Below are 16,325 nucleotides of genomic sequence, written 5' to 3'. Positions count from 1 at the left end.
ATTGACCACATGTACAGTAACTTCAGCAGACTGTGTCTGATGACTACGAGATGAATCTGTGTTTCACTGAGGTCCTCAAATGCGTCAAGTGCACTAAAGCCCATTTCAGGCCGCGCTGCTTGAGAGGTCAAGGCATATGGGAATCTGACAGATATCATGAACATGGCAATAACTCCTATCTTTTGCACTTAAATTCTGGAGCCATAATGCATTGTACTTTGAGAGTTACCCCAAGGCTCACTAGCCGTGTGAGTCATTGACACACCAGTGACTCTGACTGCACAGTCAATTACCCATCTACCTTTCATGGGACAGGAGTGGAAGACAGGGAACGAGTTCATCCATGCATTCAACCTATAGCAGCCATGCCTGTACCAGAGGTGAAACCCATATGCAGACTGAAGAGACAAGAGGATATTGGGTTAGTTTTTTTTTTCTAAGTGGAGAATAAAGGTTAATAACAGTCCTTTCCTGTGTCATATTTGACATGACCAGTCATCGCAGTAATTACAATCATTACACTCCAAAGGATGTCTAGTTATCCCTCTTAAACACAGGCCGCACAAAGGAAATCAATTATTCAATCAGAGCACTCCCATTCATCCCTGCCTGAGTTCACTTAATTTTGGGCCTGGGTGAATCTGCCGCAAATAAACCCCACGACCAGAGAAGAAAAGACGAACAGGCCCCTAATTTGTACCCTTTCAGACGGTCAATCACTTTTCAAAGGAATGCAAGCTTATTCTGACAATCAGGCCGACGTGAATGGGAATGGGTTTCATCTGCTACTTTACATAAGTTATCTGGTGATAAAGAGGGCAGAAGAAGAGAGGGAGGGGTGAGCTTTCTGTCTACAAGTGCAGCCTGTGGCCCCCTCCGCTTTTGCTCTCAGCCCCCTCTCTCCTTTCTCTCATCCCCCTTTCACCTCATCTCTCACCCATCCTCCGCTCCTCATCTTGCCCGTGCCCACTAGGATTGGCAGCATGTAATTTAAGAGCATGGGCACAAAGACCAAATGCCAAGCCCATAATGGAAGCTGGATGTGTTCTGATTTAAATGGGCTTCTCTGCACAGGGCCCAGGGCCTGTAATTAAGATCACTGGGACAAAGGCGAGGAGACAGTTTCACAATGCAGTCGGGACCTGGTTGAAGACGAGGGAGTGAAAATATCAGCTCCTTGCACCAAAAATGGAAAAGAAGTTTTTTTTTTTTTTTTAATGGACACTTGAGTAGTTAGAAGAGGAGAAGAAAGTTAAGGTTAAAGTTATAGACGCTGTCTATTTGTTAGTACTTTGTTGCGATGATCTGATAAACATACTCGTGCCAGTGGTGTCCATTCATTAAAATGTCAACTTGGACACACACTCGGCTAACTTTCAAGGATCCGCCACAGTACATGCATCTCTTTGATTGCTTATGGAGCATGTCACGTTGCAAAGAGCAGCTTAACTTCATAGAGAATTCCTATTACCAAGCACTGGCTCCATCAGCATTCCTGTAGGGGTATTTGATCAATCTGAATGATGAAAAGACTACGAGAGGCCTTCATATCCGGATAGAGGGTTGGAAGTCTCGTCCTCCATAGCCATACACCCTCCATCACTCTCTCCTGAGCGTTTTTTGTTCCCGAGGACACACTCTAGCTCCTGGTGCTCTGGGTGGTTGTGTGTTCAGACCTTTTTCCGTTTAATTAGATTTGTTAAAACAATTTTTGGAGTGCTTTATTCGGTAAAAGCTCTCAGGGGTTAATATCCGCAGAACACTTCTGTTCAGCTTCTTTTCACCAATGGAGCATAAATTATTTAAATTATTCAGAATTGTGCGACCTTTTATCTCACCCCCTTTGAAGGCAGCAAATTAAAAATGCAAATGGGCTAACTAATTAATATGCAAATGCATTCATTCCCAGTTAACAATTAGCAATTAAACCTGCAGTGTCTAGAAAGAGCACTGACAAAATTAGCAACTTATTTTTTCATTTGAAAAATAGTCCGTTCGAAAAAAAAATTGATTGACGAAATGACTTTTACTGACAACCACCTGCCTCGATATAAACAAAATTAATAGGATGTCATGTTGGAGACACAGAAATCTGAGTAGAGTCATGTCACAAACAACCAAAATGTGTGTCATTTTTTTCATAGTTTGCTTCCAAGTCTTGTATATTTCATAACTTGTTCAGCATTAATTGAAACATTAGAGTCTGAAAGGGATTCTGTGCATGTGTGAGGAGTTTCTTTAAGGGCACTGAGACCCACCACATTGCATAACACAAATTACTGCAGGTCCTACTTTTTAATAGCTTTAGTCCAGAGCAAAGAGAGACCAACAGGAAACCATAAAACACCAAAAGCTGTCAAACAGTTTCCCATTTCCTTCAGCGTGCTCATACGCTATCTTACACTTCACACTATCTTCTGTGTTACACTTTATGATAGCTAATGTTACAAACTCGACATCAATCATGCATGCCAAGCCCCGACCGTCTCTCCAGTGTCTGAATTTAACCACATCCAGATCCTTTGATGTGATAGCAGGAAGGTGCGGGGGCCGGGAGGCGTGAACTGCACCTCCTGTAAAGGTTATCTGTGATACACAGACCCGGGGGCACCTGCCTCATGCAGAGTATGCGCACATTTCGGCGGAGAACATACAAAGTGATGTATGTGTGCAGATCACTGTCAGCTGTGGAGCTCTGACAATAGAGGTCAGTCAGCCAGTCAATCAGGAGCAGAGAAAAATGATTTGTCCTTTTCTCTCTCTCTCTCTCTCTCTCTCTCTCTCTCTCTCCACAAGACCTTCTTAAGCTTATATCCTAATAATTACTGTCAGTGTTCAACTTGATCTCTTGTCAGCCGGCAACTTCTGCCAGAGGGCTCAGCAGCACGATCATCACCTTTCGACAAACGCTCAGCGATTGCCGAGCCTTTAAACGCGATTCTTGTGTTTCATTAACTTGCATTAAGTGCCCACGTCCCCTGATACTTGAGCGCTATATTGCCAAAGAAGGTTCATATTTTATTTATTGCGGTTTAATATTGTTTTTGAATATTTGCGCTGCCTTTTGGCCTGCCTTGCAGTCACATTATGTTCCTTAATTTCTCTTTGGAATTGACTTTCTGTTGCTCGGAGTGACGTGTGATTAAAAACATTTTCTCGCATAAAAATGTAAAACGAACATGAAGTTAGTCTCCACGCTGCAGCTGTTTGCTACAATATCTTTAGATTACGCCCACGTCTTTATTTAAAGCACTTTTTAATTGGGCTGTTTTTTTGTTTATGTTGCACAAACCAGACTCAGCCACTTAAGAGCAACTCACCTTGCTGACCATTTATGCCGATGACAACCTCTAATTCGCTTGCTGGTTTTCATATACATGCTGGTAATATACTAGCAACTGCATAATTACTGCACTCGACACAAGACACTCCACATGCATCTCTTTATCCACTCATTCGTGGAATAAATAGAACTAAAACACAAGAAATGCAGCAAAGAGCCTCTTTCAAGCAAATAGGCTGGGGGTGGGGTAGATAATTAATTCTGAGATTAATGTACTGTAGCAGTGGTGTGTTATTAAAACGCTATTTTTAAATTACAGCTCAGAAAGCACCCCCTTGGGATTAAGAGTGTTAGCCACTGATCTCTGCTTAAGTTATGGATGGAAAAGGAGGGGTGGTCTATTTTACATGCCCAGGTCTCATCTTATGGCTCATGCTGTGGGCTGACACGGAAAATCTTTTTGGTGTTTGTTCGCCTCAGTGACTCACTGAAAAGCCTCTAGTCCCTTTATCAATGGAGTCAGAACTTGTGCTTTTCAATAAGTCTAAGTGTTTGATAGGCGAGGGCCACTGCTGGCTTACAAGTGGCATTTGATTAATGGATCTCGCTGTGCCTATTGTAAAACACTTGTTTGCCGAGCAGGGGAATGTTGGGAGGATGCTGTAAGATAGAGGACAGATGTTGTGGTAATATGGCACTTAATAGACACCCAACTCAGTACAGGACCTACACAGATTAAAGGACAACAGCAGCCAAATGTAGACTTTTAAAACATGTTTTTCCTTACGTTCATTATAAAAGATATTATTGAGATCTATGGCAATGTCACTCTAAAGAGGTTTAATTAGCCAAAGAGAAAGCTAATTTAAAAATTATATGTTGTAACTCTGGCTTAGATAAGTTTTACTAGTTTATTTTGGAGCTGTGCTCTCATGAAATAGATATCAAATTGAAATGGAAATCATATGTCAATATTATCAGGAAGGTTTGTGTAGAGTTTGTTTACTGTTGTTTATTTTTCCCTTTATCTTGCTTGGGAGTAAGGGGCTTAGCTAAAACTACTAAATTACACATTTATATCAATGATGTGTTGTTGCTAAAATACCTTTAAACACGAGTAATATTTGCGTATTCATCTAGTTCTGTTTAGATCATCACAATGGAGGAAAGCAAATGATTATAATTACTATGCTCACCATTTAGGTGCTGACATTGCTGTTGTCTGGTGCTGAGCCGGTAGCATTCAGTTTCTTTACCTGTCCTTGTATTTACTTTATAGTTCAAACCATCAGGGCAATTTTTAAAAAGATGATAGCGCGGCTCCACAAAGTGTACAGCATTTTCACAAAGCACATACTCATGTAATCCACTGATAATATGAAAATGTTATCGCTGCTTTAAAACCTCTGCATTTTTCTGTGTCCTTGTATCTGTTTGTTACAGTAATACTGTTTGTAATTTGCCTCTAATGTGCCAGTCACGGCTCTTGTTTTGTGCACCGGTGCTGTGTTCCTCATTTTTGTTGTTGTCTTTTTTAATAGACAGAAGCCCTGAAGATTATACAGCTGTCCTTTTGTATCTGTACACTTTTTTATTAGATTTATTCTTGTGTATTTTCTTGTTTTTGGGGTGTAATGCATTCCAAAGTAACATGTTACTGTAATCACATTACATTTTTCAGTAACACAGTAAGATGTTAACGCGTTAAATAACAATTTGTAACACATTGCTGTACTAATCACATTACAGTTACAATGTCATGTAGTTAAAGTGTGATACAGAGGTCCTCCAATTATCTGAATGACAGGCTGATGAAAAGGGAAAAAACAGATTTAACATATATATATTTAAAAAAAACAACAACATTTTCTTCCTGCCCACTTATCCTGCCAGTAGCTGATTTCAGTGTACTACTTAAGAAGAGTGGTGATATGGATATTACTGTTTTCAACAGCACGGTGGTAAACTGGAAACTGTATCCAGGTCAGAAAAAACTGCTTGGATCCAAAAACTTGGATGTCACCACAACATCCAAGTTTTGGCAAAAGTAACGTAACATGTAGCGTTAAAAACTACTTATTAAGTAGAGTAATTTATTGCTTACTCAAGTAATGAGTAATGCATAATATCGTGGCTTGTGTGATGACCTCAACACTCAATATGCCTTTAAGACAGGTTTTTTTTTTTTTAAATTTCGTGATATACTCTGATAATTTGGGTTACCCTGTATTAAAAGACAATATTGTAAAGTTTCAGTATGAAAATCAGACTCAAGCTTTTTGGTGCCTAATAATTCCAACCACACAGTAACATATTCATTACTAACACAGCATTGTTCATTTTTGGTGTATTCTTCCTGCTTTGCAGTGACATTTGTTTCTGCTGATTGTGCACTCACTGACTGACCCTCAGCATGTACATTAATTAAAGAAGACGTTAACCCTTACTCAGCTGTGTTTACGAGCCTAACAGTACATCTATACCTATTGCTGAAATGCAACTAAAAATCCATCTTCCTCTTTCCCAAAGGCACAACTTGGTTGTTTTAAAATTGATATATGCTGTGTTTACAAAATGCAAGTGTTGAAATTAGTTAACCTTTTCAAGAAGTTCCCATTCGTCATAATACAGGAAAACACCTTACAGGAGAAACCCAGTTCAACAAAATAAATGGCAGCTCACCGATGAAAACTGCTTCAGACTGACAATTAAAATAGCAGCAACAGGTAGAAAGATGCATGGCAGGTTGACCTGAGCCCTTTACTATGAACTGGGCTTTGAGAAGTCTTACTGGCGTACTTGTTAACTTATGCCTATGCAGATCTAATCTGCTTTGGAGCAGATTATGTTAGCGATTAGAGATCGGCAGATATGAAATCACTTCCTACTGACCAGTCGGTTCTTTGGAAAATTGCATCTACATTCCTGGAAGATCCGTGGGACCTCTATAGGATGGTAAGACAGTAAAAGGGGAGAGAGTGAGAGTCTTTAAATTGTTTGCCTTTTCATGATGATAATCTGTAGTAATTATAGAATTTTTGATGCAAGTTTATTCTTTGATTATTCTTTGAAGCTTTTACAGTTTTATTGTGTACAGTATCCTAAACTGTTTATATTTTTCTCTCAGATCTTTAAACACCACCAGGGCTGCAGCTGAAAGAGTGAAAGCTAAAACTGTCCAGTGCACATCTAAACATTAATTTAACGGAATAACGTAACACATCAGATTCTCTTGTTTCTCTGTTACGACAGAGTTGTAATATTTTATAAGTATGTAAACTCACACAGTCAGCACTTTTGCTGGCTTTGCTTCCTGACTTCAAATAGGCTAAACTTTAGTAATATACAAGATCTTGTCCAGTGTGCATACCCATTTTAATTCTTTGCTGCTGTACATTTCCTAAAACACACTCTCACACTGCAGATTTGTCCAGAGAAGCTGTGTTATTTTTATCTTTTAATTTGTGCTTAATTGGTCGCACTTTAGTAAAACTATACTTTTATGTTCCCTTTTAAAACCAGTCACTGCGCTGACAGTAAACTCCTTGTTCGTGATTGGTCACTTGCTGCTGACACCACCCTTTTCATGTGAACATGATTTTAGCTAGACGGTGAAACTCTGGATTAATGTATTGAGGTGATATCTACCTTCATGTGACTGTTTAGCCTGATTGCCAGTGTTAGGGTAAGTGAAGGCAGGAAATATATCCTGGGTATGTTGACCTTACTTCATACAGAATCTGGCGCTATTGTTGTCTTGGCTCTTAGTGTAGACGGTTTTCCTCAGCCTGGAGCCAATCATCTGAAAGCCACGAAATGCCCAACTAGGGACACAAATAGCCTGGTCAGGTACCTCTACATCTCAGCAAACACACTCATTTATACCTACGACACGTCATGCAGATATTTTTAATAACTGGAAAGAAACTGACCAGACAAACACACAAAATCAAAACAGTCTTAGCAACCAAGGTGGCAAACTCAAAACAGTTAGCCTAACTAGAGTAACCCTCCAAAAGCTACCTGGTAGTTTTTTCTTCTTTTTTTTTTTAACCGTTATTTGTGTTGAAAGTGAATGCAGTCCACTTTCAACACATGTGAAGTCCAATTTTGCTTTTTGCAAAATACCTATTTCCTCAAACTAGCTAGCTCGCTAACTATTGACAAAATACAACCTCACTTAGCTTAATATAGTAAATGTCTGTGTTCATGGGTGGATGACTGAATTGTAAGAAAAGGGAGAAAAGATTATTGGAATGTTTCCAAAACTGATTCTGGGCACAAGATGTTCCAAAGTAACACGTGACTGTAATTACGTTACATTTTTCAATAATGCTGTAATCCAATGAGTTACTGCACTAAATTCAGCAATCACATTACAGTCAAGATTAGGTTGTTACATGTGTTGCAAAAGTTCTTCTGTTTTCTGCACACCGGATGGATAGAAAGACGAATCAGCTGATTCCTCTGTGGGTAGGCGGACAATGGGTGGAGCGGTCTACAAGTTTCGAGGAGAGGAGACATGAACATTACTGTTATTCGTACTGCACTAAAGGACAAGAGCGCAAACTGCATTAAGGACAGAAACAGCTGCATGGTTTTGCTAACACAACAGCAACTCTTTGTAAGTATCTGCACAGACAGCATGCTAAGCTAGCAATGAATGTAGCATGACGCTAGCAATGAATGCAGAGTGATGTTAAAGCTGAGTGTATGCTGACCCCAGCCCAGCTGCCAGAGCTTGACTGTAATGAATAATCAAACTTGTAGTCTCCATTTCTACTTGCACCTATTTCTGCAGTAGAGACACTGTTGCTCTGAAGTCTCTTTTTGCTGATTTTCAGTTTTGCTTTGTTTAAGTGTGTAAGTAATAGGTGACTTCTTTCAGTAGGAATACCTCTTTCCTGAGTTATGAAGTGCTTAAATTCACACAAATATGTAAAAAAACAAACAAACAAAAAACCCCACAAGCAAACAGAAAAGACAGTGGTGTGGCCATCTGCATGAGATGACCGCTACATGATAGAGTTGATATTGGTGTCTGCATGTGTATGTCCCTGTGTTTGCATGTGTGTGTGTGCATGTGTAATGTTCTGTTTTTAACATTGGCAGTGAGTGCTTTGCACCTGTGGCTGCTGGCAGACCATCCGGTGTGTTGCAGCTCCGGAGGGACCTTGAAGCCCGTCGCAGTGGGAGAGGGGAGTCTGTCCTGCTAACCGTAATTAGCACAGGCCTGTTGATTCACTGATAATGAGAGGGAGTTCATTAGCGCTACACTAATTGCTGCCTACTTCACCACTGCCGCCACCACCGCAGCCATGCCAGCCCCCCCAAACCCCTTGCACTCAAAAAAGTTTACCCGTCTATCACATTAGTAATGAGAGAAAAAAAAGGAAAAAACATAAAAATCTGTAACTTTTTCAGGACATTGAAGTGGAAGCAGATAGAATACGGCCTTGAATTAGTTTTGACTTATTTTTGTACATATGTGGTGAAGTAGAGCAAAACCTAGTTAGAGGTTTTTTTGGTTATGAAATTTCACTGCGATAAGCATTCGCAGTGTTCTCCGGAGGCACAGATGCACGTAGGTACGACGGTTCTGTCCAAGGACACGATGGCGGTTCAGAAGCTAATTGTCAGAGCAAGCAAACAAGAAAAAGCACAGGTTGCTGACTCAGCTTAAAGACGACCTCAGCTGTACCTGCATTATATAACAACTGTGTCACAGGCATGCTTTAGTCCAGTTTTACTTACAAACTGCAATTACCAGGGACAACTGCACATTTTCAAAGAATTATGTTCACTCTGAATAAATACATCAGAAAATCCAAAGCAATGACCGTAACCACAATAGAAGATGAATGTATCCTTACAACCAACACTAATGTAATTCAGGTAAATAGATCAAGCGGAGCGTCCTTGATAATGTTAGCTAAGATTTAAAATGAATCCCTTTGTTAGTGGATATTTTGTATCATGATCATGAGGAAGATTTAAGTCAAACATACATGTGGTACTTTTAAAGCCTGCAAATGAAAAATTAACAGAAAGAAAACAAACACACATAATCAGAACTTGCCACCTATAGCTATTGTCCTTTGCTCCATTTTTGCAGATGTGTACTAATAGCTCCTTGTTCCCTAAATGATGTCACTAAAATACGTTAGCCTAGTACAGTATAATAGAAAGCTTATTTGCAACCTATAACTCTCTAAATTTGCCTTTAGCCACATTAATTTGAATATCTGTAAGTGCCAAAATATATGTAGTACCGTCGTATGATTCCTGTCAACCGTAACACTTGAGCTGTTCACAGTAACTGTTGCTGTTAAGACAATTGTTTTGTTCTGTGATCTTTCATTTGCCTGCCATTTGCATCTGATATTGCCGTAAGCCGTCTATGCATGGCCCCAGCTGAGCTACAAAACATCTGTTTCGTCCCGTAAAGCAGCGTAGTGTATGTAATCAAGCAGTTTTCTGACAAAAGCTGTTGGCACACATTGTAAAACACCAGTCTTAAGGCTGATAAGGCTGTCTGTTTTCCAGATCTGCAGTCACGCTCTGTGATTTTTCAGTCTTATCAGCGGAACCAAACCGAGTCATGAAAAAACACAGGTTAAATTCATTTCATGATCTCATGAACGCACCAATACTGAACTTATCATTTAATTGTTTTTGGTGTTTTTAGACTCAAAGCTTTTGGGTGTACAAAGTGAAGTGAGGGGTCGGGCTGTTCGATATAACGATATATATCGGATGACGATATAAAAACGTCTATCGTTTCCTATTATGCTATCGTTTGTTTCGTGGTGTCGTAAAATAAACTGTTTACAGCAATATTTTTTCATTGTTTTGATGGTCACTGTAGTGGCTATATTAATTTCTTAAAGTTCTCTCTTTCTCTTATATTTAATATAACCACACTACGGACAGACAAGCGCCTGTTTTTACGTGTTGTCGTTAGCAACAGCGACGGTAAAACCATTGCATCGCTCCGCTGTCCGCTTGTTTGTTTTCCACGTAAACCTTTCACAATAAAGCTCAAGATCCTGTTGAGACTTTTCAAAATAAACTGAATCACGTGAAAGAGTATGCAGAGAGTTTACGGATGATAAGCAAAAAAGAGCCGTCAGGTGCTAAAAAATAAACCTTAGACTCAAAGTTTGAAAGAAAATGGTGGCCAACTTACAACTTATGTCTAAAAATGTATAGTTTGTATAGTTTCTATAAATGTATAGTTAAAACACTCGACTCCAGGTAAAGGACGCCCAGCTGGAAACACTTCATGCAAGTTGAGTTGCCCGAGATTCACAGAATTGACAGAAAATGTTACATTTTTGTGATTTATATCATTGTCAGGACGATAAATGTTATATCGGGATATGAGATTTTGGTCATATCGCACAGCCCTAGTGAGGGGCATTCAGCATTCTGTGATCTTAGTCAGCGCTTTCCTGAAAACTTTCTGGATTTCTGCTAGTTTAAGTTCATACTCACAAAGTCTTCATTTTTTTAAATTATGGTCATTAGAATCACGAAGGCAATTTTCTAGATTTGTTAGTGAACCAATGCAGTGTCCTCGGTTTCGCAGTCAGATCCACGCTTTGTTCGGCATGTTCAAAACACGAGGACGCCGATGGCAAAATTAAAGCTTTTTAGCAGGACTTCACCAACCACATAATGATGGATAGGTCCATCTTTTATATGTTGGAAGTTAACATGCTAATGTAGCATTACAGGGAGCAGCAGGCCTTATCTATCCCAATTCTAAGGGCTTCATGTGACTGCGCTCTGAATATCCAATCATATTCAAAATGGGTTTTTGTAATTGTAAACTTGGGTGTTTTTGCAAAGATGGATACTCTTCCCTCAAAACTTCTCTCCTAATTGTGAAGCTTTAATCTCTGAAGCCGTCTGCAGCGTACAGTCCCCTGAGAACACTTCGCATTCGACCGCGGGTAATGTCAGAATAGATGGATGTAGCTATGGATGGAGGATGGAGGGATGACTAACCAGTCCGAAAGTGCCATGGCAATATCCGTCAGTGTTGTGTATTTCTACATAACAAGTGTCCATCCACGAGGCAATCTCACCTCGAGAGAGTGATCTGTCTCTCCTCTCCTCTCACTAAGAGGCTGAGGCTTTATCAGTGAGGCCATGATGAATTCTCAGCAGACACCCACTCCGTATGGGCCCTGAGTGAGCATGCATTTAAATGAACCCTCTCTTCCTCTGCCTCGTACTACACAAGAATTTCTAAACTCTATCTTGTCAAGCACTACATCAAACACAATAACAACAACCGTCCTAGCCCACCTTCATCCCCTCCCCTCCATTTTCTACTTCCTTCTTTAAGTCATTTTCTTCTCTGACATTTTTCTTTCTTGGTCCACATCACCAAAGACTCCTTTCATCTGCTTTTCATGATGGACTCATTTACATTTTTTTTAAAGCACTTTTACGTCATATCCGAGTTTGTTGCTGCTCTCAATCAAACCACAAAGAGTCGGAAGCCATCACTCTTAACCACCTCGTTTCTTGTCTTCTTTTTTTCCCCCTCCCCAGGTTTTGAACCATAAGGTGAGCGAGGTAGCGTACTGGTGATCAGAGCATCAAAGCTGCCAGTCAGCCCCAAGCCTGGCGCATCATTCTCGAGGTGAATTACAGCACTACGAGAGCCCTTTTGTCCACGGCCACTGCTGTTACAGGCACAGCACGTCAATCGGCAGCCTAATTACTATGAAGACGCCCCGCTCTCACCTGGTGCTGCTTTCAAACACTCAGATTAAAGCAGCGTCGGTTAAGTTTTGGCACGACTTTCCTTTCAGTGGATTACAGTGGAATAGAGACATTAGCAAGATTTTAATTTGGATTATCAGTTTTTGGTAAGTTACGTGAGATATATCATTATTAAAGGTAATTACAGCATTTTAAATATTCCTTAGCTGCACAGATAATTTATACTTATTCTGCTTCTTAGTTGTGTTGGTAGGTTCAAGGTCGAGTGTTACGATAACTAACGGTAACAAGCTTGGTTAGCAAGCTGCATCCACAAACTACACAGGTCAAATGCAATAAGATATTTTTAAGCATACTATATTATTTATCAGATGATTCCATTACAATTTTAATAATAATTACATAATAATAATTCATATTATTTTAATATATTCTTCATTTTACATATTTACATTGTTCAGAGTGCAACATCTAAGACATTCTGGTAAATGTATCAGTGTATGGCTCTTGACCCATTGCCAAAGCAAAATGTTTGCTGGTAATACTAAACAATACTTGACTAACACTGAAACTAATGCAAACTAAACTAAACCTAAAAAAGTTCAAACACTCAAAACAAAATTGAAATGAGCGAGCTGACTCTGATAACTGAAAACAAAAAGTCAAAATGCAGTAATAAAATCAAATTATAAAGTATAAAACTAAAATAACTGTGGAGTGGACGTCAGGAGGGCTGCCTGTTCTCTGCGACCGCGCAGACTTGTCCGTGGAGAATTTGTTGCATATTACACTGCACCCACTGTGCATTGTAGACGACTACAAAGACGTAAAACATAAATGACCTTTCGGCCAAGTTGTCTCCATTTCCACAACATACCAAAACCATTTTTATACCAGGATGTAAAAAAGCTTTTTAATGGTGTTTAGCTGGCATTTTGATATGGGAGTCTATGGGGATTTGCTCTCTTTCGGGACTAGCCTGTGGTCAAGTGGTCATTCCAGGAAGTGCATCTTTCTCACTTCCTTTTTTTCAGCCCCACAAGCTGCCGCTTGGTTCAAGTGCCCCATGACCAAGCTAATCCACCAGACCAGTCTTTCCACCAAACCACAATGGTCATCCCACTGAGCACTTTGCACTTCGCTCTCACACTGCAGGCCTACTTGTTGTTCCTAGAGTATTTAAAAGTAGAATGGGAGGCAGAGCCTTCAGTTTTCAGGCCCCTCTTCTGTGGAACCAGCTTCCAGTTTGGATTCAGGAGATAGACACTATCTCTACTTTCAAGATTAGGCTTCAAACTTTCCTTTTTGCTAAAGCATATAGTTAGGGCTGGACCAGGTGACCCTGAATCCTCCCTAAGTTATGCTGCAATAGGTGTAGGCTGCTGGGGGACTCCCATGATGCATTGGGTGTTTCTTCTTCACTCACTATGTGTTAACAGACCTCTCTACACTGAATCAAACTTGTTATTAATCTCTGTCTCTCTTCCACAGCATGTCTTTATCCTGTCTTCCTTCTCTCTCCCCAACCGGTCGCAGCAGATGGCCCCGCCCCTCCCTGAGCCTGGTTCTGCCGGAGGTTTCTTCCTGTTAAAAGGGAGTTTTTCCTTCCCACTGTCGCCAAAGTGCTTGCTCATAGTGGATCATATGATTGTTGGGTTTTTCTCTGTATGTATTATTGTAGGGTCTACCTTACAATATAAAGCACCTTGAGGTGACTGTTGTTGTGATTTGGCGCTGTGTAAATAAATTGAATTGAATTGAATTGAATCCCCAGGTAATGCATATTCCTTACAAGGAAGCGTTACTTGGGATTTATCTGTTTGGTTACTTGTCAGTTAAAAAAAAAGGTAATCTCATTTTTTTGAGCAGTTTTGCAGCAGTCTGACTTTGCAGTTTTGCAAAACATTATAAGTAAATTGTATTGTTACTTTAGCTAAACAAGATTTAAGATATATAAGCCATAAACATCTGTACTGTGTATGTCAAATAATTATCAAAGTTTTCCGAAGAGATGGCAGGTGTTAGTTCAATTTGATTTTATTTATATAACACCAAATCAAACAATATAAGGTAAAGTCTCTACAATAATACAGAGAAAACCCCAACAAATCAGTTGAACCCCCGTTGAGCAAGCGCTTGGTGACAGTGGGAGGGAAAAACTCCCTTTTAACAGGAAGAAACCTCAGGAAGAACCAGGCTCAGGGAACCAGCACAACCAGTTATGGGTAAGGGGAGGGAGACAGGACAAAAGACTCATTGTTGAAGAGAGACAGAGATTAATAATAACTAAGAGTGGTGTATAAACATGTAGAGTGTGAAAAGAAGTGAGAGAAGAAAGATAACAGAATACCCATTAAATATAGGGAAAAATGGCTGTTACTACTGACTCCTTCCTGCCCACTGATTCAGCATATAAAACTGCTTGTTGGTAGCTCGTACACCGAGCCATGAAAACACAGTAACTTCACACCGCGTTTGGATTTTCCTCAATTAAACCACTGAAGTCATTGTTTCTGACAAAAAAAAAAGAGGAAAGTTCCAGAAAACGTGCAGTAATTATTCATAATCCCAACAATTTGAGTGCAGCTACCTCATTTGGCTCAGTAATTTTGGCTTTTCTGAAAATTTCTTGCATACATTTGCACATTAATGTGGCCTGTTGTATGTGGAGAGGGCTGCGTTTTCCTGTGTGATGTCTCCCACAGTGGTGCGGCCCAGTCGGGAGGCAGGGCCAGCTGAGACACAAAGATTGGTTTTGTTCTCCTTTCGCTGTGGAGCACTTTAACACATTCAGCGTTATTGCCTCTTGTCAGTGGTGTTGTGATGGTAAACAAACACCTTTGCGGGGCGTGTGTATGCAGGTGTGTGTGTGTGTTCTCTTCCACGAGACTCTGCGTTGTGCCAAAATCCCCCCCCAAAAACGAATGCACATAAAACCCCTAGCTTTTTGTCATTGCTTCTCTCACTCATTAATTGTTACTTTGCACACACCATTTAATCAAGGCGCCTCGTGCATCTTTGAAATGCAGAGAAAACAGCACGCCAAATCCCTAAACGCCACACACCTATCTGTATCACTCATGCATTTTATTTACCATAAGCTCCATATATTTCTTAATCTCCTTGACTTTGTCACTCCAATCCTCCTCTTGCCACTCAGTCCACATCTTTCATGTTTTCCGCACTATTTCTTTTTTTTTTTTATGCTGGTGGCGAGATATGGCCACCGGTGTCTGTGGCCGGCTCTGTGTTGTGCTGTGACTGTCTCCCTGAGATTTGCATAAATAAGCTCCCAGTCCCAGCATGCCCACGCTGTTGCCCAGGTGCAAGGACATTTGCATATAGAGCTGTGATAGGGCTCCCCTGGGTCCCCTCGGCAACTGCTGAGCGGGTAGGGGGCCGGCAGCACCACAAATGAGTTCTGAATTGGAACCTCACCGCTGCCCTCCATTTTATGTGTGTGGAGGCACGGAGCACAGCAGAGAATGACCGGAGAGAGGGAGGGAAAGAAAAGGAAGAGATAAAAAAAGGGAGTGAGAAAAAGATAGACGCAGGGAGATGGGTAGCATATGGCAGACGGCAACAACAGCAGCAACACAGGCTGTGAATAACCTGTATTTGATCTGTAACTTGGTTTCTTGCTGAATTTTCACACCAGGGTGAATGAATCAGTTGTTTATGCACATCATATAATGAATCCCATAATGACTATCAACAGCTCTCCTGATATATTACCCCATATTATGTCAGACGCCAAGGAAAGCTACATCAGCTGCGATACTTCTCGACTTTCTCTGATTCCCATCATGCTTTCCCATTACCACGGAGTCTCAGTGGCCTTTTGAATCAGCAGAATAGGGTTTGGGAAGCAGGGAGCCGAGCCCAGACCTGATTAGTCACATGCCACTCCTCTGACAGCGCTCTCTCCATCTGAGCACCATCGAGCCGTCTCTCCTTGAAGAGAGGAGTTCTGATGGGACGACAGCCAAAGGAGTCCTACGGGATCTGCAAGGAGATCCTGCAAAGAACATATGCAAAGAATCATAGAAAAGCACAAATATTATACAAACAAAATCAAAGTATTTCATTCTATAGCTCCGTAGTAAGCACCTCAAATCTTTCTTTCTTTCTTGTCATTGGGCTGGTTGAGAACAGACACATTGAACTTTGGTTCGATGTGTCTGTTCTCAATGTATAGCAGCTGTTCTGTATACTTTGTAATGAATAGGTTACAGTCACAATGGGAATGACCAGGCAGAAGCAGAAAAACAACCTCTCACAAATTACGTTCACGCTCTAAAAA

The 16,325-nt window shown here is 40.5% G+C and overlaps 2 long non-coding RNA genes across 2 annotated transcripts; one reads left to right on the top strand and one right to left on the bottom strand.

The window, feature by feature from the left end:
- Positions 1 to 6,884: 6,884 nt before the first annotated feature.
- LOC109197773 (uncharacterized) lies at positions 6,885 to 12,223 on the top strand. The gene is made up of 4 exons (XR_002058839.2): positions 6,885 to 7,132; positions 7,729 to 7,907; positions 8,396 to 8,501; positions 11,849 to 12,223. It is a non-coding gene; the product is annotated as an uncharacterized LOC109197773 (long non-coding RNA).
- LOC109197774 (uncharacterized) lies at positions 7,242 to 16,028 on the bottom strand. The gene is made up of 3 exons (XR_002058840.2): positions 15,758 to 16,028; positions 8,410 to 8,527; positions 7,242 to 7,781 (listed from the first exon to the last, which is right to left on the bottom strand). It is a non-coding gene; the product is annotated as an uncharacterized LOC109197774 (long non-coding RNA).
- Between the last annotated feature and the right edge of the window lie 297 nt (positions 16,029 to 16,325).

The sequence above is a fragment of the Oreochromis niloticus genome, linkage group LG15 (genome assembly GCF_001858045.2).
Source record: "Oreochromis niloticus isolate F11D_XX linkage group LG15, O_niloticus_UMD_NMBU, whole genome shotgun sequence".
Lineage (NCBI taxonomy): Eukaryota > Metazoa > Chordata > Actinopteri > Cichliformes > Cichlidae > Oreochromis > Oreochromis niloticus.
The sequence above is the reverse complement of the archived record's forward strand: the minus strand, read 5'-3'. Positions and strand labels throughout refer to the sequence as shown.